Source organism: Meriones unguiculatus, chromosome 3, assembly GCF_030254825.1.
Source record: "Meriones unguiculatus strain TT.TT164.6M chromosome 3, Bangor_MerUng_6.1, whole genome shotgun sequence".
NCBI classification, from domain to species: domain Eukaryota; kingdom Metazoa; phylum Chordata; class Mammalia; order Rodentia; family Muridae; genus Meriones; species Meriones unguiculatus.
Window position 1 is genome coordinate 127,409,103 of NC_083351.1, and position 20,071 is coordinate 127,429,173.

The window sequence follows — 20,071 nt, forward strand, 5'->3', positions numbered from 1 at the left end:
CTTTCAGGATGGGGATTGGACATTTTTGTTAGGGTCCTCTCTCTTGCTTAGTTTCTTTAGATGCACAGGTTATAGTGGGTTTGTCCTATGTTGTATGTCTATATGAGTGAGTATATACCATGTGTGTCTTTTTGCATCTGGGACAACTCACTCAGGATGATCCTTTCCAGATCCCACCATTTACCTGCAAATTTCATGATTTCCTTATTTTTCATTGCTGAGTAATACTCCATTGTGTAGATGTACCACAATTTCTGCATCCATTCTTCAGTTGAGGGGCATCTGGGTTGTTTCCAGCTTCTGGCTATTACAAATAAAGCTGCTACAAACATGGTTGAGCAAATGTCCTTTTTGTGTACTTGAGCTTCTTTTGGATATATGCCCAGGAGTGATATGGCTGGATCTTGAGGAAGCGCTATTCATAGTTGTCTGAGAAAGCGTCAGATTGATTTCCAGAGTGGTTGTACAAGTTTACATTCCCACCAGCAGTGCAGAAGGGTTCCCCTTTCTCCACAACCTCTCCAGCATGTGTTGTCACTTGAGTTTTTAATCTTGCCATTCTCATGGGTGTAAGGTGAAATCTCAGGGTTGTTTTGATTTGCATTTCCCTAATGGCTAGTGAGGTTGAGCATTTCTTTAAGTGCTTCTCTGCCATTCAGTATTCTTCTACAGAGAATTATCTGTTTAGCTCTATTCCCCATTTTTTAATGGGATTACTTGATTTTTTGCTGTTTAACTTCTTTAGTTCTTTATATATAGTGGATATGAGTCCTCTGTCAGATAAAGGGTTGGTGAAGATTCTTTCCCAATCTGTAGGTGGTTGCTTTGTTTTGATGATGGTGTCCTTTGCTTTGCAGAAGCTTTTCAGTTTCATGAGGTCCCATTTATTGATTGTTGCTCTTAGAGCCTGTGCTGTTGGTGTTCTGTTCAGGAAGTTTTCCCCTGTACCAATAAGTTCTAGGGTATTCCCCACTTTTTTTCAAGCCGATTTAATATGTCTGGTTTTATGTTGAGGTCTTTGATCCACTTGGACTTCAGTTTTGTGCAGAGTAATAAGTATGGATCTATTTTCATTTTTCTACATGTAGACATCCAGTTGGACCAGCACCATTTGTTGAAGATGCTATCTTTTTTCCATTGTATGGTTTTGGTGTCTTTGTCAAAGATCAGGTGTCCATAAGTGTGTGGGTTTATTTCTGGGTCCTCTGTTCGGTTCCATTGATCCACCATTCTGTTTCTATGCCAGCACCATGCAGTTTTTAAAACTGTTGCTCTATATTACAACTTAAGATCAGGGATGGAGATACCTCCGGAAGATCTTTTATTGTAGAGGATTGTTTTAGCAATTCTGGGTTTCTTGTTATTCCATAGGAAGTTGAGAATTTTTCTTTCCAGGTCTGTAAAGAATTGTGTTGGTAATTTGATGGGCATTGCATTGAATCTGTAGATTGCTTTTGGTAAGATGGCCATTTTTACTATGTTAATCTTTCCAAGCCATGAGCATGGGAGATCTTTCCATCTTCTCATATCTTCTTCTAATTCTTTCTTCAGAGATTTGAAATTTTTTTCATACAAGTCTTTGACTTCCTTGGTTAGGGTTACTCCGAGGTACCTTATGTCATTTGTGGCTATTGTGAAGGGTGTTGTTTCCCTGAATTTCTTTCTCAGCCCTTTTGTCTTTTGTATACAAGAGGGCTACTGATTTTTTTGAGTTAATTTTGTATCCGGCCACTTTGCTGAAGGTGTTTATCAGCTGTAGGAGTTCCCTGGTAGAGTTTTTGGGGTCACTCACGTATACTATCATATCATCTGCAAATAGTGATAATTTGACTTCTTCCTTTCCAATTGGCATCCCCTTGATCTCCTTCAACTGTCTTATTGCTCTAGCAAGGACTTCCAGCACTATGTTGAAGAGATATGGAGAGAGTGGGCAGCCTTGTCTTGTCCCTGATTTTAGTGAGATTGCTTTAAGTTTCTCTCCGTTCAGTTTGATCTTGGCTATAGGCTTGCTGTATATGGCCTTTACTATGTTTAGATATGTGCCTTCTATCCCTGATCTCTCCAATACTTTAAACATGAATGGATGTTGGATTTTGTCAAATGCTTTTTCAGCATCTAGGGAGATTATCATGTGTTTTTTTTTCTTTCAGTTTGTTAATATGGTGGATCACATTGATGGATTTCCATATATGAACCACCCCTGCATACCTGGGATGAAGCCTACTTGGTCATAGTGGATAATATCTTTGATGTGTTCTTGGATTCGGTTTGCAAGTATTTTATCAAGTATTTTTGCATCAATGTTCATAAGGGAGATTGACCTGAAATTCTCTTTCATTGTTGAGTCTTTGTGAGGTTTAGGTACCAAAGTGACTGTGGCTTCATAGAATGAGTTTGGTAATGTTCCTTCTGTTTCTATTTTGTGGAATACTTTGAAGAGAATTGGTGTTAGCTCTTCTTTGAAGGTCTGGTAGAATTCTGCGCTGAAGCCATCTGGTCCTGGGCTTTTTTTGGATGGGAGACTTTTGATGACCGCTTCTATTTCTTTGGGGGATATAGGACTATTTAGTTGATTTACCTGGTCCTGATTCAGCTTTGGTAAGTCAAATCGATCAAGAAAATTGTCCATTTCATTTAGATTTTCAAAATTTGTGCCATATAGACTTTTGAAGTAAGTCCTAATGATTGTTTGGATTTCCTCAGTGTCTGTAGTTATATCCCCCTTTTCATTTCTGATTTTGTTGATTTGGGTGGTGTCTCTCTGCCTTTTAGTTAGCTTGGCTAAGGGTTTGTCGATCTTGTTGATTTTCTCAAAGAACCAGCTCTTGGTTTCATTGATTCTTTGAATTGTATTGTTTCTAATTGATTGATTTCAGCCCTGAGTTTGATTATTTACAGCCGTCTACTCCTTCTTGGTGTGTCTGCTTCTTGTTTTTCTAGGGTTTTTAAGTGAGCCATTAACTTGCTTGAATGAGCTGTCTCGAATTTCTTCTTGAAGGCACTTAGTGCTATGAACTTTCCTCTTAGCACTGCTTTCATTGTGTCCCACAAGTTTGGGTATGTTGTGTCTTCATTTTCATTGATTTCTCAAAAGACTTTAATTTCTTTCTTTATTTCTTCCCTGACCCAGCTGTCATTTAGTAACAAGTTGTTCAGTTTCTATATGTGTGTAGGCTTTTTGCTATTTCTGTTATTGTTGAGGTCCAGCTTTATTCCATGGTGATCAGACAAGATACAAGGGATTATTTCAATCTTCTGGTATCTGTTGAGGCTTGCTTTGTGACCCACTATATGGTCTATTTTGGAGAAGTTTCCATGAGGTGCTGAGAAGAAGGTAAATTCTTTTTTGTTTGTGTATAAAGTTCTGTAAATGTCTGTTAGGTCCATTTGATTCATGACCTCTGTCAGGGACATTGTTTCTTTGTTTAATTTCTGTTTGGTTGACCTGTCCTTTGTTGAGAGTGGGGTGTTGAAGTCTCCCACTATTAATGTGTGGGGATCTATATGTGCTTTAAATTTTATCAATGTTTCTTTCACAAATGTGGGTGCCCTTGTATTTGGGGCATAGATGTTCAGGATTGTGATGTCTTCTTGGTGGAATTTTCCTTTGATGAGTATGAAGTGTCCTTCCCCATCTCTTTTTATTAATTTTGGTTGAAAGTCTATTTTATCAGATATTAGAATGGCTACTCCTGCTTGCTTCTTGGGTCCGTTTGCTTGGAAAGTTGCCTTCCAACCCTTTACCCTCAGGTAATGTCTATCTTTGTGTCTTAGGTGTGTTTCTTGTATGCAACAGATTTCTGGGTTTAGTTTACGTATCCAGCCTGTTAATCTGTGTCTTTTTATTGGAGAGTTGAGTCCATTGACGTTGAGAGAGATTAATGAACAGTGGCTGTTAGATCCCTTGATTTTGATGTTGGCTGTGGTCATCAGGTTGTTTGCTTAGTTGCTTTTTGTTTTACTGAAGTGAGGTTATTTATTTTCTGCGTTTTCTTGAATGTAGCTAGTTTTCCTGGGTTGTATTTTCCCTTCTAGTGTCTTTTGTAATGCTGGATTTGTGTGTAGGTATTGTTGAAATTTGTTTTTGTCATTGAATATCTTGTTTTCTCCGTCTATGAGGAATGAGAGTTTTGCGGGTTATAGTAGCCTGGGCTGACATCTGTGTTCTCTTAGGGTCTGCATGATATCCGTCGAGGCCCTTCTGGCTTTCATAGTCTCTGTTGAAAAGTCAGGTGTGATTCTAATGGGTTTGCCATTATATGTTACTTGGCCTTTTTCCCTTGCAGCTGTTAGTATTTTTTCTTTGTTCTGTATACTTACTGTTTTGATTATTATGTGACGGGAGGATTTTCTTTTCTGGTCAAATTTGTTGGGTGTTCTGTAGGCCTCTTGTATTCTAATTGGCCTCTCCTTTATCTTGGGGAAATTTTCTTCAATGATTTTGTTGAAAATATTTTCTGGGTCTTGGAGAAGGGAGTCTTCTTTTTCCTCTATACCTATTATTCTTAGGTTTTGTCTTTTCATATTGTCTTGGATTTCTTGGACGGTCTGTGTCAGGAATTTTTCGGATTTAACAATTTCTTTGACAGATACAGCGATTTCTTCCATTGTATCTTCTACCCCTGAGATTCTTTCTTCCATCTCTTGTAGTCTGTTGGTTATGCTTACCTCTGTAGTTCCTGTTTTCTTCCCTAGATTCTTCCTTTCCATTATTTCTTCCATTTGTGTTTTCTTTAATTTTTCCAATTCTATCTTCAGGTCTTGAGTTGTTTTGTTTACTTCCTTCACCTCTCTGATTGTACTTTCCTGTTTTTCTTTTAGTTCCTTCAACTCTGTTTCTTTTATTTCATTCAGTGCTTTAAGCATTTCCTTTCTAAAGGCCATAAACTGTTTGGCTGCAGCTTCCTTTATTTCTTTACGGATGGCAATATTCTGTTTGAGTTTATCTTCCTCTATGTCTTTACGTATCTTATTTGTTTCCTCTGTTATCATCTTCATGAGCATAGTTATTAGGTCATCTTCTTGGATTTCAGTTATGCTGGGGTGTCCAGGGCTACTTGCCCCTGGGTAACTGGGTTCTGGAGATGCCATATTGCTCTGTCTTTTGTTGCTTGAGCTTTTACGCTGGCCTCTACCCATTGTGTTATCTTAGGTGTTTGGGGTTATATTCTGGTGGTTCCTGGGGGTCCTGTGGTGGAGAGAATCCCCTTTGCAGAAAGCTGGTTTTTCCTGAAGGATGTCTTCTCAGGTTTTTGGGTATAGTCCCTGGATGGCTGGTGTTTTTTCAGGAGTTGCTCACCTCAGGGATATAGACCTGAGTGGTAACTGTGTTCTTTGTTAGTCGAAAGGGTTCCCCTCTCACCCAGGGAAGTCCTGAGGGCAGCTGCCCTGTTTCTGGGTTTCTTGTTGTAAATTTAATGATCAGCTGCTGTGACCCAGTTGGACATCAGGCACGCAGCAACTGTTTGTGCCTGTGTCTGGAGCACAGCTGAGTGTTGGCGCCTCGGCCCCACTGGTCTGCTAGACTTTTTCTAGGGAAGGATTGGGTGATTTAAGTCAGTACAGTTTCCTTCCTTCCCTGTGGATTCTCTGGAGACATGGACTCCCAGTGTCTTTTTTTGCCCTGGTGCACACTGCTCAGTGTCTGCCAGCTGGCTGGCCACAGAAATTTGCCTGTGCCCGGAGCACAGCTGAGTGATGGCGGCTCAGTCTCCGCCAGCTGTCTGGCGCACAGAAACTACCTGTGTCTGCCTTTGCGGCCTTTGGGAGCCTGGGTGCCTGCCTAAGCTGGGTAATTTTCCGGGGACCTTTTCAGGCTGGGGGTGTCGGCTGAGTGCTCTGAGATCAGACCAGCCGTTTCCCTCCCTGTGTGTTTGCACTGGACAGTGAAACTCATTCGCTGGTGCCCTGGTGCCCACAGTTCTATCTCAGGTGATGAATCAGGCGTGCACTCAGGCAGGGCTCTGTGCCGGAGCCTGGTTCCCTGGCTCTGGCTCCGGGCTGGCTCCTGGGGTGCCCGTGGAACCCAAGTGTTTTCCAGGGGATGTCTGGGTGACCTAAGGCCGGTCCCAATCGTTTCCTGTACCCTGGGGTTATCTCTCGACTGAAAATTCCAGTCTCTGATAGTGTGGTGCACAGGGTTCAGTCTGGGACCGTGACCAGAGACACTAGCTTGTGGCTCTGGGCTGGGGCTGGGGCTGGCGGCCGGCAGCCAAGCGTCTGGCAGAACTGGGATCTCTTCTGTGGTTTAGCTGGGTGAGTTAAAAGCTGATTGAATCCCCCACCATGGGGAATCCTCTCACCTGGGAAACACAATCACTGTGTTTTATGGCCGCGAGTTCTGATTACTGGTCACTGTGCTGATCCTGCTGCTGCTGCTTAGAATGAGAGTCCTCCCGGCGCGGCCATCTTGCCCCTCCCCGTGAATATGTTGTAAACTCTAAACTTTTTACTAATGTGAGGAATCAATAGTCTCGTAGGTCACACACTTGCAGTCCAGCCTTCTGAGTAGGCGTGTGCGTGCTGTGATGTTTGGCGCCGAACAGGCTCTCATAGGCTCCCAGTTGTGCTGAGATTTCCATCCACCCTTTCCATTCTGAGAAGCCCGATTCTAGACAGGCAGGACCTGGGGTATGTAAAACTGATAACAAGTTTCATACTTGAGTTCTTTTCTTGTTTTTCAATACACAAAGTAGAGGTCTGTCTTATTTAAGCTAAAATACAAGTATAGTTTGTATGTTCTTAATCTCCTTGCTTCCGAGTGTTTATTTTTGTTCATCTACATGTGCACTCTATCTACTTTTTTAGTAAACCCAGTCTCCATTATTGGTTAATGTTTATAGCATCATAATATTAAAAAATTATTTTGAAACCACCTCTCCCCAAAAAACTAAATTTTAGGCCACAGTAGAGAGAAAAAAAAAAAGTGTCATGCCAGAAAAGGGCACCAGATCTCATTATAAATGGTTGTAAACCAACAAAATGGTTGCTGGGACTTGAACTCTGGACATTTGGAAGTGTTCTTAACCACCAAGCCATCTCCCCGAAAAACAGTGTCTTAATTTGGGACACAGAGGAATGTGGTGATATATGAACAATATCTGTGTTGACAATTTTTCGAGACAAGGATTCTCTGTGTAGTTTTGGCTGTCCTGGACCTGCTTGGCAGACCAGGCTGGCTTCAAGTTCACAGAGATCCGTCTGCCTCTGCCTCTGCCTCCCTGAGGGTGTGTTGGCAATTTAAATTGCACACTTGACAACTACTCTCAGGAGACAATTGCATTAATTGTCAAGAAAAATGTTTTTTTGAAAATAATACTCTCTAGAGATTTCTTAATTTTAGAAATGGCTAAGCATTCTGACATGCTTGAGGAAATTTCTAGCCGAGGCAATGAAAAAAAATAAATATTTACAAGTTAGAGAAAATGCTGGTCAAATGCTGTGTGGTCCTATGAACTGACACACTGCAGCAATCAGAGGTTCTCCAAGGTGCGTTAGAATCTGCCTCCATTATACTTCGTATTGACTGAAAAACAAAACACTTCATTTTTGATCAGGTACAGTGACTCACGGAAAAACATTCATAAAGTGCCATAAAGAGATTTCCAAAAGTCTCTTTCTTTTTCTAGGAAAGGAGACATAAACAGCCCTATTTGTAAGCTTAGGATAGAAACCAAAAGAATGTGTTACAACTCGGCAAACGATCACAAATAAAGCTACTACAAACATGGTTGAGCAAATGTCCTTGTTGTGTACTTGAGCCTCTTTTGGATATATGCCTAGGAGTGGTATAGCTGGATCTTGAGGAAGCGCTATTCCTAGTTGTCTGAGAAAGCTCCAGATTGCTTTCCAGAGTGGTTGTACAAGTTTACATTCCAGCCAACAGGGGAGGAGGGTTCCCCTTTCTCCATAACCTCTCCAGCATGTGTTCTCACTTTAGTTTTTGATCCTAGCCATTCTGATGGGTATAAGGTCAAATCTCAAGATCATTTTGATTTGCATCTCCCTGATGACTAGGGACATTGAGCATTTCTTTAAGTGCTTTTCGGCCATTCAATATTCCTCTATTGAGAATTCTCTGTTTAGCTTTGTACCCCATATTTTTTTTTGAGTAAATATTGGTTTTATTTTCTCAAATGAGGGGATGAGATGAGAGCCCTTCCCAAGCTGTGCAAATACACTGCTTGAGCGAGCCCACAGTGTTTCTATCTCACTCTCTTTTGGCCTGGAAGCTTCTAGCATGCTATAATCTAAATTTCTACAGACTGGGACCTAGAAGGCTTATGTTTCCAATCTCTTCCTGATAACATAGGCATAGAATGTTTTCAGCTTTTTTTTTTAATTATTATTATTCCTTTTGCTTGTTGCCAAGTGATAGATAATTTATTTATTTATTTATTTATTTATTTGGTCTCCTTGGTTTGCCTGTGGTGTATATGCAAGATTAGAGTCTCACAACAGCGTAATGCAGCCATGATCATTCAGGCCTTTATAGCCATTGAAGCAGGACATTCTCCCCAAGCATGGTTGGATACCATAAAAAGCTAAAATGTTATGCTCAGGATGCGAGGCTAAGCACTGCACTCAGGGTCAGCCACTTTCGACCCAGAGAAGAGCAAGTCTGATTGCATGCGGGTTGATGCCCCAGGTCCCGCCTCTGAGAAAAATGTACCCCATATTTTTATTGGATTACTTGATTTGTTGCTTTTTAACTTCTTGAGTTCTTTATATATTCTGGATATTAGCCCTCTGTCAGATATAGGGTTGGTGAAGATCCTTTCCCAATCTGTAAGCTTTTGTTTTGTTCTGATGACAGTGTCCTTTGCTTTACAGAAGTTTTTCAGTTTCATGAGGTCTCGTATTGATTGTTGATCTTAGAGCCTGTGCTGTTGGTTTTGGATACAGAAATTGTGGTACATCTACACAATGGAATATTACTCAGCAAAACAAACAAACAAACAAACAAAAACCAACAAAAACAAGGAAATCATGAAATTTGCAGGTAAATGGTGGGAACTGGAAAAGATCATCCTGAGTGAGGTATACCAGAAGCAGAAAGACACACAGGGTATATACTCACTCACAAGTGGATATTAGACATATAATACAGGATAATCATACTAAAAGCTGTACACCTAAAGAAACTAATCAAGAAGGAGGACCCCAGGTAAGATGCTCAATCGTAATTCAGAAAGGCAAACAGGATGGACATCAGAAGTGGGAGAAAACAGGGAACAGGAGAGAAGTCTGTCACAGAGGGCAAAGGCTCTACCTTGCAGGATATCAAGGCAGAGGCTGAGACTTACGGCCAACCTTTGGGCAGAATGCAAGGAAACTTATGAAAGAAGTGGGAAATAGTAAGACCTGGAGAGGACAGAAACTCCACAAGGAGAACAACAGAACCAAAAACTCTGGGCACAGGGGTCTTTTCTGAGACTGAAATCCCAACCAAGAACCATTCATGGAGATAACCTAGAACCCTGCACAGATGTAGTCCATGGCAGTTCAGTGTTCAATTGGGTTCCTTAGTAATGGGAACAGGGACTGTCTCTCGCATAAATGGATTGGCCTGCTCTTTAATCACCTTCCCCTGAGGGGGAAGCAGCATTACCAGGACACAGAGGAAGACAATGCAGCCACTCCTGATGAGATCTGATAGACTAGGATCAAAAGGAAGGAGAGGAAGTCCTTCCCTATCAGTGGACTTAGGGAGGAGCATGCATGTAGAGGGTGGAAGAAGGAGGGATTGGGACGGGAGGAGGGAGGGAACCATGGGGGGGGATACAAAGTGAATAAAGTGTAATTAATATAGAAAAATAAAAAAATAAAAAAGGTAGAATGAACCATGAAAAAAAATTAAAATAAAAAATATTTTTAAAAAACTCAAAAAAAACTGAACTATCCTGACCAGTCATTCTAAAGGGGTTTCTCACGCTTGATACTGTGGTTCCTGAACTCTGAACTCTGTGGTTCTGGTGGGAACAGTGTCAGCCAAGTGGCTAAACTTCTTTTCATATGGATTAACTTCCTTTCATTCTAATTTCATGGAGCCCCACCCCAAGACAAAGAATTACAGACAACTGGTGACTACTGCGAGAAGGAGAGTTGGCCTCTCCTTGGGATGAGACTCCTTATTAGTTGTGCCATGCAGACCAGTTATCCCTGAAACCATAGACACACAACCAACATAGACACACAACCAACATAGACACACAACCAACATAGACACACAACCAACATAGACACACAACCAACATAGACTCAGTATGTTGTATTTACATGAATTAGTGCATACACAGACAGACACACATATGTGCACGTAACAATAACAATCAAAAATAAGTTGTCCCTTGTGAGTGCAGGAGTATAGGAGAGGTTTGAGGAAAGTGGGAGCAGCTGAAGGGAGGAAAAGCAGGAAGGAAAGTTATGTCGTTCTATTCAATTAAATGTGTTCTTTAAAAATAGAAAAGCAAGCTAATTTAAAATACCTATTTTCAGACTTCTCTGTAGTTTTTTCCACCTCAAATTTGTCACGGAGAGATCCTTTTGCAAAAGTAAGAGGGTGGTTAAAATATCAGTGGCTTTGTGGATCAGACTAATTTTCATTTATTCTCTGGCTCACCATGTTGATATAAGAAAGTATTCTGTTAAATTCTCCTCTGCTTCTTCATTCCTCAGTGTGTGTGTGCGTGTGTGTGTGTGTGTGTATATGTGTGTGTGTGAGAGAGAGAGAGAGAGGAGAGAAAGAGAGAGAGAGAGAGAGAGAGAGAGAGAGAGACTATTTACATGAAAGAAACCCTGACTTCTGGAGGAAACTTGTGTCATCAAAGCAGCAGAGAATAAGAAGTTATATATGATACTTTGACTTCTTCTTTTCCAATCTATGCATGGAGATAACCTAAGACCCCTGCACAGATGTAGCCCATGGCAGTTCAGTATCCAAGTGGGTTCCATTGTGATAGGAACAGGGACTGTCTCTGATATGAACTGATTGGCCTGCTCTTTAATTACCTCCCCCTGAGGGGGAAGTAGCATTACCAGGCCACAGAAGAAGACAATGCAGCCACTCCTGATGAGACCTAAATGACTAGGATCAGAAGGAAGGAAAAGAAGTCCTCCCCTATCAGTGGACTTGGGGAGGGGCATGCATGCAGAGGGTGGAGGAAGGGAGGGATTGGGATGGGAGGAGGGAGGGAACAACAGGGGGGATACAAATCGAGTAAAGTGTAATTAATAAAGAAAAATAAAAAAATAAAAATAAATAAAAAAAGAAGTTATATATGAGAGTCAGCATTTTCCTTCCCATTTTATACACACTTTCCTTTGTCTTTGTTAACTTGAAACTCTAGCATTCGATGCAAAAATACTTGGAGAGACTGTAATATCATATCCTATTTTCATAATTGCACGAAATCAAACATCTGTAATGAAACCCTTAATATAAATACTTGAACATATAAAGAAAAATAACTGTAAATAAATCTGATAATGAGAAGCCTCCAAAGACAGGATTAGAGGCCACCACAGGTAATATTACTTCCAACATGACATTGGGTGTAATAAAGTAGTTATTATATGAATCTAAAAATATTCCCGATCTGACTCTCATTTAAAATGCCAACTAGAATGGACACTAGATGCGGTGGAAGAGCCGGAACAGGATGGGAGCCTACCATAAAGGTCCTCTGAAAGGCTCCACCCAACAGGGAATCAACACAGATGCAGAGATTCACAGCCAAACACTGGGCAGAGTGCAGGAAGTCTTATGGAGAAAGGGGCAGGAGGAAAGAAGAACACAGAGGGGACAGGAGCTCCACAAGTAAACCAACAAAGCCAGAAAGTCTGGGCCTGGGGGCAGGGGGCTGCAGAGTCTGATGTACCAACCAAGAACCATGCCTGGAGAGGACCTAGACCTCCTGCCTAGATGTAGCCCATACACAGCTCACTCTCCATGTGGGTTCCCTAGTAAAGGGAGTAGGGGCTGTCTCTGACATGAACTTGGTTGCCTGCTCTTTGATTCTGGAAAATAACTATTAAATTATCCATCTCATTTGTGATTTCTAGTCTCTTGTAAATATTAGTCACTCAAATAAACTTACTTTGATTACTATATTTATTTTAATTACTTGAAAATTGTATATGTGATTATCATAGTTACATCATTTCCATCCCTTCATATCCTCTTTACACCCCTACTACGTCTAAAATTTATGACCTCTTCCTAATTATTTTTACACATACACACACACATTCACCCTAGTCCACTTAGTTTTGCTCATATATGTATGTGTTTAGCGCTGACCACTTGGAATAGGATAACCTATCAATGACCTGTGTCTCAGAAGCTTTAAATGCCTGTAGCTTTTCATCTAGGGGTGTGGCCTGCTGATATTTACCTCATCTCCACTGGAATGTCAACCAACATCATTTTACAGGTTTTATTTAGGTGTTCATATTATTGAGAATTCATAAGCATCCACCTCTTGATATATGTAGAAGAATACCTCTCAACTATTGTTTCAGTATTCTGGCACTTAGAATGTTTCTGCTCCTTCTTCAGTGATGGTCTCTGAGCTGTATATGTAAGCATTTCATTGTGGATATATGAATTGGGGTGGGAACCCCATGATTTGATGTTCTTTTTGATTTGACCAGATGTTGGTTTCGGTAATAGAAGCTGCAGAAAGAAGGTCCTTTGATGATGAGGAGAGCTACTTTTCTCTGTGAGTGTAAAGATAAATATTAGTATGTAGCTAGAGTGCAAGTGCAGGTCTAGTCCAGCTGAAGCGGCAGGCTCCAGATTTAAAAAAAAAAAAAGTGAAGAATGATTGAAGACACTCGACGTCCATCTCTGGCCTCCACATATGCATGGACGGGCACATGTCTGCACACACACACACACACACACATGCATAAACGTGTACACACCACATGCTCATACAGACAAAGAATAGAATTTAAAAATAAAAACATTGCCACATAAAATAAATATATAAATATTTAAAGTTTCAGCAATCTTAAGGTATTTAAGGAATTCAGCACTAGGCATTGCTGATAGCTTCTTTACTAGACAGCTGGGTTTCAATAAGCCTGCTGTTGCAAGTGTTAACTTTTAATTTTCATGTTGAACTCAGGAACCAAAACCACTAGATAATTTCCTCCCTCTGGAGACTATAAGGTACAAGTGAGTCAGGAAGCTTTTCCGTCAACATAGGGTTTGCTTCTGTTTACTGACGAAGGCAGTGTCCAAGGCAGACTCTACCCAGCTCACTAGGAAAAAACCAAGAGGGAGATCCCTTTCGGACCTAAGCTGAGTTTGGTAGCTCTTTTATGGGTAGATGTGACATCACCGTAAGCGTGATTTGTAGACCCTGACTGACAGCTTAATGGGGTACTCAGGAAATTGCCACGACAAATTGCTGGAGCTTGTAAAAAGAGTTCATTTCTGTTACAAGCAGAACACTTGGCCGAGAGTCAAAAGGCATATACTGTTTGTGCCAAGGACCATTGTCAGGGGGTAGCTGGGAAGGATTAACACAGTCAGAAAATGGGTATTAAGGACAAAAGGGGTGGGACAAAGAAGACTTATGCTGATCAAATTAATATATCACACTACAAATGTGTGTGAAACTCATGAAATGGTGTAAGAAACAAACAGGTACAGGAGAGGGAAGAAAAGAAGCTCTTCTCAGGTGTCATTCATGTGGTCACAGATATCAGATTCACTCTGGTGTAATAGTGACCCACACAGTGACCACTATAACAATAGCCTACATTTTCTAGATGCATTAATCATGCCATTTCTTCTGCAAAGCACATTAAAAAAAACAGTATATTTTATATCCCTTAGGCTGTTTTTCTCTTCCTTTAAAACTCAGGACTATAAAAATATATAGTTTTTCCAATATCAAGCTTCTAGAAAGAAGGTAATTAATACAATGACTATACATAATGATCACAAAATTGTGCACTAAAGGTTACAAGCAATATAGAACTTGCAACAACATAAAAGTAAAAGAAAGTTCCCAGTGGGGAAAAGCACGTATTTTACAAATCAATGACCTAGACTTAGATCCATAGGACTGCAGTAGAGGAAGGAAATCAACCCCCTTGAGGAAACTTGTCCTCTAACTACTGCATATGTGCTATAGCATGTGTGGATCCATCCCTAAACACACACACACACACACACACACACACACACACACACACCAGCTATCAAAAGTTTATAAAGAAAGTGAAAAGAGTTTTTTGTTTTTTTTTTTTTGAGAGAAATGATACCTATACCTATTCAATTTCTTCCAGCATGTTGGGGGACACTCCCCATCTCCTTCAGCATTTATAGGAAAATACCATAAACTGGATCATTGGGAGACTGTAGCAAACAACACTTACTGTGAGCCAAGAAGATGGTCCTCGCAGAGGACAGGAGTACCGGATGCTTGCTTTGAAGAGAAAACTTCTGTTGTGTGTAATCTTCTGGAATGGCACAGATCACTTGTGATCACAGTGTTGCAAACTTAAACAACCATGGCTCTAGCTCACTGTCTGGTGACTTGGATGTGTAATTTACCTCTCAACAGCCAAGCCCCAGTTACAACTCCATTACTACGAACTCGGCAACCTTTTTGTTTTAATCTACATGTTTGTGTCTTCATTTCCAATTAATAAATAAAAATCCTGATGCTTGAGGGATTAATAGTTGGAGATGCTTCTAACCATTTACCAAAAGAAAGAAGGGCTTCACTCTGACCTCTCCCATTTGCAGCAGTTATATGAGCCATTTCTTAGCCAGAGCCTTAAAACTCTAAGGATGTGTTTGCTTCCTCTGTTTTTTCCATTGTCTCAAACCTAAACTTGATGGTAAATTAGTTTTAATAAACATATAACAGCACCCTACTGATCACAGAATTTTCTTTTTTAAAAAATTATATATTTTAAATTACAATTTAATCATTTAAATAATAATGAATTTAATTATTATTGTTTACAGTTTATTCACTTTGTATCCCAGCTGTAGCCCTCTCCCTTGTCACCTCCCAATCCCACTTCTTCTCCTATGCCCTTCCCCCAGTTCACTAATAGGGGAGATCCTCCTCCCCTTCCATCTGACCCTAGTCTATCAGGTCTCATCAGGACTGGCTGCATTGTCTTCCTCTGTGGTCTGGTAAGGCTGCACCCCCATCAGGAGAAGGTGATCAAAGAGCCAGCCACTGAGTTCATGTCAGAGACAGTCCCTGTTCCCCTTACTAGGGACCCACTTGGACACTCTGCTACCATGGGCTATGTCTGTGTATGGGTTCTAGATTATCTCCATGCATGGTACTTGGTTGGAGTATCAGTCTCAGAAAAGACCCTTGGGCCCAGATTTTTTGGTTCTGTTGCTCTCCTTGTGGAGCTCCTGTTCCTTCCAAGGTCTTTCTACCTCCCCCTTCTTTCATAAGAGTTCCAGCACTCTGGCCAAAGTTTGGTTAAGAGTCTCAGGATCTGCTTTGATACCCTGCTGGGTAGAGTCTTTCAGAAGCCCTCTGTGGTAGAATCCTGTCCTGTTGCCTGTTTTCTTCCTCTTCTGATGCCCATCCTCTTTGCCTTTCTGAATGAAGACTGAGCATCTTACCCAGGGTACTCTTTCTTGATTAACTTCTTTAGATGTATGGATTTTAGTATGATTATTCTATATTATATGTCTAATATCCACTTATAAGTGAATATATACCATGTGTGTCTTTCTATTTCTGGGATAACTCAATCAGGATGATCTTTTCTTTTACCTGCAAATTTTAAGATTTCCTGAGTAGTATTTTATGTTTGCCGAGTAGTATTCCATTGTGTAAATGTACCACAATTTCTGTATCCGTTCCTCAGTTAAGGGCCATCTGGGTTGTTTCCAGGTTCTGGCTATTAGGAATAAAGCTGCTACAAACAAGGTTAAGTAAATGTTCTTGTATATTTAAGCATACTTTGGTTATATGCCTAGGAGTGGTATAGCTGGATCTTGAGAAAGCACTATTCCTAATTGTCTGAGAAAACACCAGATTGATTTCCAAAGTGGTTGAACAAGTGAACATTCCCACCAGCAATGGAGGAGGGTTCCCCTTTCTCCACATCCTCTCCAGGATGTGTTCTCACTTGAGTTTTTGATCCTAGCCATTCTGATGGGTGTAGGGTCAAATCTCAGGGTCATTTTGATTTGCATTTCCCTGATAGCTTAGGATGTTGATCATTTCTTTAAGTGTTTCTCTGCCATTCAATATTCTTCTATTGAGAATTCTCTGTTTAGCTCTGTACCCCATATTTTAATTGGATTACTTGATTTGTTGTTATTTAACTTCTTGAGTTCTTTATATATTCTAGATATTAGCCCTCTGTCAGATAGAGAGTTGATGAAGGTCCTTTCCCAATCTGTAGGCAGTCATTTTGTTCTGATGAGAGTGTCCTTTGCTTTACAGAAGCTTTTCAGTTTCATGAGGTCCCATTTATTGATTGTTACTCTTAGAGCCTGTGCTGTTGGTGTTCTGTTCAGGAAGTTGTCTCCTGTGCCAATGAGTTCTAGGCTTTTCCCCACTTTTTCTTCTAAACGATTTTTAGTGTGTCTGGTTTTATGTTAAGGTCTTTGATGCACTTGGACTTTAGTTTTGTGCAGGGTGATAAGTATTAATCTATTTGCATTTTTCTACATGTAGACATCGAGTTAGACCAGCACCATTTGTTGAAGATGCTGTCTATTTTTCTATTGTATGGTTTTGGTTATCTTTGTCAAAAATCAGGTATCCATAAGTGTGGGTTTATATCTGTGTCTTCTAGTCTATTTCATTGATCCACCATTCTGTTTCTATGCCAGTATCATGCAGTTTTTATTACAGTTCCTCTAGAACTGATCACAAAATTTTATTTTAAAAGAAACTTCATGATAAATATGAGCATGAAAATGGAGCCATTTTTGAGGCATTTATTATGTCTTATAGGTCTGTGAGAACATAACACAAAAAAATTAACATTTCTATTCTAAACCCCATTTTGGGTGATTGCTTTTCTTAATATATTCTTTTTTTCTGTTTTAAAATTAATAGAGAGATCTATCACTGTCGAATCAAAACCATCTGCAGGGACACATCCCTGAATATGATGGCTTATTTTAAAATCAAATGTTAAGACAGGTTTTTCTCTCAAAGGATTAATCAATTATTCTTGCTCAAAAGGATACATAAAGCACAATAAAAATGGTGCTTCTGTTATCAATATGTACAATTTAGGTAATCTTCTAAGGGAAACAATTTCTCCCTTGGATGAATTGGAATACAGATTTTGATACTGCATATTGAATTTGGTCATACTTTTGATGAATGAAAGTGATGCTACAACCTTTATTTATTTATTCATTGTTTAACGTAATTAATTAATTATATATAATATATATTCTTAAACACGTAAGTACAATCTGCTCAGTGTGTGTTACTTGTATATATAGTTTAGGGGCTAACCTGGCTGTATTAGCCAACCAATTGGTGTGTTCTTCTCTGAAGAAGACCACTTTTTTCATGCTCAGTAGTTCTTAATTGGCTATAATTTTTGTTTTATAATTGAAGTCTCTTCATGCACTGTTGGTAAGAGTTGCCCTAAACATTTCAGAACTTGATGGTGCTGAAGATAGCACATGCTTTGAAACTTGATCTCTACTGGCCAGCTTTCACAGAGCTAGGAGGTTTTATGTCTGCCAACAAAGGAGAAAAATATTGAGAGTCTCACCTAGCTGGTAACTCTGAGAAATACAAAAATGGTTATCCTGGTAAGATATCCCCCCTTTTGCAACAGTAGCACACAAGTTATAAGAATAACCAATCACTTTTTGATGAGATTGAAAATCTGATAAAAAGATGGAATTGATACCTGGTAATGTTAGCTGATGAAAATCTATGACTGGTGTTGATGATTATTAATATTTAATATTAATTTATCTTTTAGTTAAACAGTGGTTATTCCTAAACCAGCTGTATACTGAATCATCACACATATACTAGGATTTATTTAATTAACCTAGAGCACAATGCTGGGCAATAATTTCTCCATCCTAAGCCTCCAAGCCTGCATATCTTCCTTGCATTTAGATTTCCCACACCGTACTTATTTTTTGTCATATCTTAGATCCTGTTCATTTCTCCTGATATTCCCAGGTCCTTTCCTCTCTGATATCTCCTCCCACTCACTTCTTTCTCCTCACCCCAGACCAGGATGTCACACCCTATTCTCGCCATTACTGAGCATTGGCTGGTTGTTTTTATTGGCAATACAGAGAACAAATAATAGCATGTTTACACAAATTTGAGACAGGTGATCCCTACAATAAGCACCATAATGCAATGTCCAGAGTGAAGCCATATAATGGGGTAGATAAATCAGCATTTGAATGAACATCGGTAAATTGTATACATTCCACAAGAACATTATTCCAACAGGCTGGCTAGGTCATAGTTCCCAGATGAGAACCTATTCCTGTTATTCTGATAAAAGGAGATAGAACTGATTCCTAATGACAATGCTGTTTTCCATCAATTAGTCCTACAACCTTCATCAGAAAAGCTTCCCCCGCCAAAGGGTAGCAGTTAATACAGAGACCTATAACTGGTCAATGTGCAGAGAATAATAGACTGTGGAGTGCTCAGTTCTATCTAAGTGGGGCATCTATATCACATTCCCTCCTTCCAAGGTTCTTGGATATTTTGAAAGAAGAGCATGCAGAAAGATTGTAATAACTTTGGGTAACAGACATCTGCAGCAAAAGATTATTAGCCATTCATGACAGCACCATAACACACATGAACTCACAGAGGATATGGCTGCATACCTAAGACTTGCACAAGGTTAAATCAGCCAGTATTCCAGCACAGAGCAGGGAGGGGTTCAAGAAATTTTACCTCTAGGCCAGAGGGTATTGATAACTGACAGTTGTGCAGGGAATAAATCGGTGTTCTTCAGGAATATGGCCCTGAGCAGATATTCAGTGTTCCAGTAGATGGTGCTACGTGAAGGCATGTATAGTCAGGACTAAACGGACTCAATAGTATTAAAAAAAAATCCTAGAAGTACAGGCAAATAAGAAATGCTGAGAGAGGAAGATATGGTTACCCGAAATCAAATGGTGAAACCTGAAAACATGTACATAAATTTAACATTATATAGACTGAGCCAGTTATAATTAGGAATCAACACATGTACACACAATATAGCAAGCATAGATAATAGATATTTTAAGAGACAAATGATAAATGATAGACAATATAGATGATAGATAGATAGATAGATAGATAGATAGATAGATAGATAGATGATAGTAACAATTAAAGAAAAAAGAGCCACTAAGGAAGGTAAAGAAATTGTGGTACATTTACACAATGGAATACTACTCAGCTATTGAAAAACAAGGAAATTATGAAATTTTTAGGCAAATGGTGGGAGCTACAAAAGATCATCTTCAGTGAGGTAACCCAGAAGCAGAAAGACACACATGGTATATACTCATACATAAGTGGTTAGTAGCCATATAATATCAGACTATATTAAAATCTGTAGTCTAATGAAGCTAAACAACAAGGAAGACCCTAGGGAAGATGTTTAATCCTCATTCTGAAGGACAAATACGATAGACATCAGAAGCAGGGGAGACAGGGAACAGGACAGGAACATACCACAAAGAGCCTCTGCAAGATTCTACTGATTGAGGTATCAAAGCAGAGGCTGAGACTCATAGCCAAACTCTGGGTAGAATGCATGAAATTTTATTAAAGAAGGGGAAGATAGAAAGACCTGGAGGGAATAGCAGCTCCAAAGGGAGACCAACAGAGCCAAAACAAAAACGAAAACAAAACAAAACAAACAAACAACAACAACAAAAAAAAAAAAAAAAAAACTGAGCTCTGGGATCCCTGAAGAAAATGATACCTCAACCAAGGACAATGCATGGAGAAGACCTAAAACCCCGGCTCAGATGTAGTCTCCAAATGGGGTCCCTAGTAAGGGGATCAGGGGCTGTCTCTGGCATGAACTCAGTGGCAGGCTCTCATTGATCATATCCTCT